Raw genomic sequence first — 6,000 nt, forward strand, 5'->3', positions numbered from 1 at the left:
TAGAAAAAAAATTAAAGGGTTACCAGGTCGGGAGTTTGGGTGATTTTTTCCCAGAGCTCTCACAAAAGATGTTCGGTTTGTTTGACGTTGATGGGACGCGGCTATTGTTGATGGTCTCTTAATTTTTGAGTCATTGTAACTTTTGTACTTTAGTGTGTCTTCTAATATGTTTATAATATGTTCAATGCACCAGGATTAAATTTAATTATGTCATAATTTAATTTGATATTTGCCAGAACACTTTTTGAGTCGCGTACCTACGTGAGAAATACTTCAGAAGAGTAAGTTCTAGTCATTATGTTATTATACAAGTGGCTTAATGATTTCATATTATATCTTACTAATATTATAAATGTAAATGTTTGGATGTTTGTATTAATTAATGGATGTTTGTTACACGGTATCTATAGAACGGCTGCATGGATGTCTCTGAAATTTCTCATAGATGTAGAACATAGCCTTGAAGAACACATGAGCTGCTAATAAAGTTATTTTTTTTTAATTCTGCGCGCACGTAGTCGCGGGCAACAACTACATATGCGTCCGGTACCTATTTGGATTTTAAAAGAATATGAATTTTAAACTTGTGCATCTTTACCTCTAGGTCGCATCGTTACATCATCTAGGATTGCAATCAAGGGCTACTTTCTTACTAAAATAATCAACACTCGTCGTAAACGAAGCTCTTTTTTAAATTCCGGCTCTTAAAACTTCAACTCATCTGAAGCGCTATTTAGTATAGAATATGTACCTACATATGTTGTTGCATTTTAATCCGTACCGTACTCTCAAGTAATCAAGATCGTAGAATCTCATCTTTGAACTGAGAGCGTGGTACAGTGAAAGGCTCCTTCGTGAGGTTAAAAGTAAAGGTAAACACTGCATTCGCAATCAGAGGGTAACCGTTACTATAGATGGGGGACGTGTGGCCGCGAGATCTCTGTTTTGTACGTACGGTCTGCAGAATGTTGTTAGTAGTTCGATATTTAAATATTTGAATTATTAAACCAGTAAACAAAATAAAGCAACTCCATAAACCAAATATTGATTATAAGCCAGATAAACTCATAATTAATTTAATTCCTCTGTACCGTCGTTTTGGAGATACGGTTGAGTAAAAATATACCGAGACATTGTGGAACCGAATGATTCTTCTATTTCGGCCTCCAATTCATTCATTGTCAATTAAAATATTACAAGATGATTGTTTCCAAAATGAAAACGTCTTCTTTCCCATGATCAAAATTTAATAGATCCATAATATCTAGTTCAAATAACCTAAGTATTAAATATTAATAATATGCACACGGTACTACGATAGGCAGATATCTGCGTACCTCTATCACAAGCGGGCAATTTTAGAGCTCTGTCCTGTACAGGATTTCCCTTTGCGACGTGTGCCTTCAAACAGGAAAATGTAACCCGCCTCCCCCGCGTTCCCCTCACCCCTACCACTGCTTAGTTGACGAGTAAAAACAGCGGGACAAGTTACAAGCGATAGCGGTTTGTTATTTTGTGAGGATTCATTTAGAGATTCTTACTATTCGTACTACAATATCGTTTATGTTTAAGTGTCATTACGTAGCTAATTTGTCTTTAACTTGGGTGGTTTGTGTTTCGATGATAAGTCAATTTCATTATATGCATTTATTCTGATAACGTGCAAAAATAAGCCTAGTAATAAGATTATCTAATTATGTTGCACGATCGATCGAACCAATTCGACCCGTAATTTACCAGTAAATTTTGCATAGAAAGTCATATACACACAGGTTTAAGCTCGTAAGAAAATATTTATGAATATTAATGAAGTGTCTATCGTCGATACCTTGCACCGTCCAGCATCCGACTAAGCCCGCAAGAGCCACCCTGCTTAGGCGACCAAACAGCAGGGTGGGCTATGTACCGTCGCATGATATATAGTGCCCCTTAAACTTAAACGGATTACCTTTGATATATTACGAGGATTCGCAATTCAATCTCGGATAGTCGATCTCTCAGTGCCGCGCTTAGATGTGATTGGTTTCTGAGTGAGAAACATTCACGTAATTACATCAATGGAACTGATAGCCAATGACGTGGATTAATATTTATGACAGTTTTTTAGAACACAAAAGAAGAAGATTAGCATTACAAGCGGCGAGAGTCTGCATAAGAGCAGTGGCAAGGGATGTTTGCGGAGATAAAGTGGCTAGGAAGCCTACCTGTAGCAGAGAAAGTTTTTAATTTAGCGTAGAATAAGAATCGTACTAACATTTTCCATGCCAACAATTTAGTAACTTGATTGTTGTATTTATTAACCATCTTGAAATCTATGAAATTATGTTATCTCTTCTAAGTTTTGCTGTAATACGGATTTTTAACATTTTAAGATTGTTTTCGTTACCGCATCACAGATTGTCTCATACCAACGGGTGAAATCATGGGTAGTGTATAGAGAGCGCTTCATCTATTACAATATGTACACTATTTCACACAGTCAGGTGGGCGAGCGGTAATGGTGGACCCTCCCCCTGCCCTCCGCAGCCCTCAGTCCTCAGCCCGGTTGCCAAGATACAAACCACAATAGGGGGTACGCATCACACGTCCTTTCATCACTTGCCAAGGAGCGAAGGGCATGCGGTATACGATGTACGAAACAATGGATACGGCATTTACGTACATGCGTTTATCGTACATGAAATCTAGAATTAGATGTAGAATAAGCCCTGAACTCATTGATTTCTTAAGATAATCAGTTTTTTCATAGAAATGGAGAAGAAATCTATTTTAGTGCTTAGAAACAACCTGGCCAAGCTTTGGTAATGTATTACGTAGATAACGGTAACTATGTATTGCTGTCATTTTTCTCTTACAATGTGCCATATCTAAAGACAGCATGTTTTTCAGTGTAACTTCTAGGATGCATGTCGTGTACATGCGAGGGTGCGGCGAAGCGGGGTGCAGCGGGCGGCGCGTGGACAGGCATTTGAAATGAAGAGTGCTTCACGACTAGTCTGTCTGTCCTCTCACGTGTGTTACTATGGAGATAGATTATATTACAATATTGTACAGTATTATATTCGAGGAACGAAGTATGATGAAAATTTGTAGTTATAAAATCCTTAAAAGAGCAATGTGAAATAAGCATGCATTTTAACCTTGTAGAGAACTACAACAGTTGTGTTTTAATTTACAAAACTCTGTAAACTATATTATTTTTGTCTTTTTTATTATTTCCATTATTTCAATTTAGGATTGTATATAGCAAATTCTTTAATAGTCATTCAGGATATCTAAATAAATAAAATATCGAAGCCATCTCCATAGTTGTGAGTCACTTAGCCGTGAGGGTAGTGTAGTCCTCATATCTCGAGCGTCCCGCCCGCGCTCGCCCGCTAATGGCGGACCGGCGTTTATATTGAAATACTCCGCCGAATTGTTATGTATGTGGTGCTGAGGGTGCGATGACCCTCGCCACACCTTACACCTTAGAAGGACCCCTTGGAGGGTCTACGAGTGGAATTTGTAGATCGCTTTGAAGAGGCAACATCTTATACGCCAAAACAATTTAACAATAGGTAAATGTCTTCTGAAAAATGAAACAATAAAGTAAAATATCAACATGCTAATAAGGCTGTGAATGAGTACATTTCAACTCTTACTAAATTAAACAGTTAAAAGTTTTATAGTATTGCTAAGACTGTAGGCGATAAATATATCCTTTAGTTGTATTTCGGTAAGTTTGTGCGCAAGTAACAATCGTAAACAACGCGACAATTCAGGTGGTGAGTAGACAATTCGCGGCGTGTCGCCATAGCGACGGCAAGATGGCCGACGTCTGCTGCGGTTACCAACTTCGCATCTAGTTCCAAATTGTTCGGGTATTTTAGAAGGCTGTATGTACGAGAGAACATAATTACATTATGTACCAGCTATATACCACTGGTTACGCTGCTCTAATTACTTGTACGGATAGCAGGTGTAAGACTGATGTTAAATTAGCAAAGTAAAAAAAATCATCAGGCTTCATTCTACTATTACTTTTCTACATGATGAAAGAATTTCAGCAGCGCTTCCCATCTTTATCGTGTTCTGTAATTAAAAATAAAAAAAGCAATTTTATTTATGCAACAAGCAAGAGTCAAAGGGACCTTGATATCTTGCTTATAGATGTTTCTCTCGCCCAAAGGAACCAGACAGCGACTCTCGCTTATCCTGGTTCGAATATAGCTTTAACTCCATTATATTATGTCTAACTAATTATGGTCTTAAAAATTATCCGTCATTCGATCACCCTATAATCACCATCATCGACACCACCATCATCATCACCATATATTACTGATAGCAAAACAAGTAACATTTCCAGTGACCTTATAGATATTAAGTAGGTAAAAATTCTATCATAAAATATTTTCATTAAAATCATTTACCGTACAGTAGGAGACATTTTCCGGATATTGTTATCCGTTATCCGTCGATCGACCAGGGTATAAAGGTGACTTTGTGGGCGTAGAAGCGCATATGTGTTAGGGGCCGTCGGATATTGTTGGGCCTTTGGCGTATCCAAACGGATATTGCATGACTTTTTATATCAAAACTCGGTTAAGCCATGCACAGAATAGTGAAATTTATTTCCCAATTTCAACATGACGTTTATTATAATACGTCCACTGGTGGACTTTTACCATTTATTTGTCACCGTTTGTTATAAGTTTCAAAATCGGTTATTAAAACTCGGATGAAGACTAAGATTAGATGTATTGTCAATCTTTTAGCAACACGTAAACGCCTCTTGGTTTGTATAACCCGTATTGATAGTAGAGAACCTCTTTGGTAGCACGGGATAGTTTGTACATGGACAAGGAGGTAACTGGCCGGTAACGCGTTGTCGCGCGCAGTAGAAGAAAAAAAGTAAAACAGTTGAATAAAAAAGAGTGAAAAGTGCAGTTTTAAAAAAGCAAATGGTTTTTGTTTCATAGATTTATTTTGTTTTTCTTTGTGATATTGTTGATTTATACAGTGTATATTATTTATTAACCAGGTATATTGAGAATACATTTTAAGTATTGTGAAAAGGTTGTGTGGTTGTTGTGTGAAAATGTTCAGATGAGGTTACACGTACATTATTGTAAAACGGTATGGGACATTTGGAACATCTTGCTTCGTTATTAAAATCTCTGTAAGTAAACTTTTTATACTTTGAGAATTAATGTTACTTTATATAATCGTTAAACAACAAGAGGCAACACAATTACTAGCGAGCGCAACCGGTCTTGCCACAAAGGTTCGTCTAAACGCCGAATTTACCCGACACACGGCCTCGTAAGGCGGCCGCCCGCTTGGGGGCGCCACCCAACCTCCCTCGCGGAGCTCACGTCTATCCATTTGCCAGCTAGTTCCGAGCTAAATTAATTTCAAAGCTCCTTATGTTACGTGCCTTGCGGCTTTACTCTGCATGTGTGCGTGTCTTTCCTCCAATGTATGCCGAGATCTACTTTCGGAAGGCTTAACTGAATATACATATATATACAAACTATGTACGCTATATACCTTTAAAGCTACGGACAGCGTCTTGTTAAGGGTTGAATTAGACGGGATAAATTAGTCTGCGAGTAAATGAGCGTTTCGTGTCAATTGGTTTGCGGGAGAGGTATTTCGCTAAATAACTACCCAGCGATCTTATTTTATAGTTCGCTGCGAATTTGCTTTGAAAATGTTATAAATGTTGGCAATAAGTCTAACGAGTTTAATACTAATTGGGTTTGTTATTAAAATGGTAAATCTTCAATAAGAAGCCTATTTATAAATGTTTTAGATCCTATCTAACGTTTAATTAATAGCAATTACACACCAAATTATGTTGCCTTTTAGATGAAATATTTTACAAAATAATCGATAACTTTACTTACCTTAGTGCAGGCTCGGTGACCTCTGAAATTTAATTTATAGTTCAAAATAATAACCCTAATAGCGCTATTATATAATATAATAAAAGTCATGAGTCATTTTATTACT

This window comes from Papilio xuthus, unplaced genomic scaffold, assembly GCF_000836235.2.
Source record: "Papilio xuthus unplaced genomic scaffold, Pxut_1.1 DF828177.1, whole genome shotgun sequence".
Lineage (NCBI taxonomy): Eukaryota > Metazoa > Arthropoda > Insecta > Lepidoptera > Papilionidae > Papilio > Papilio xuthus.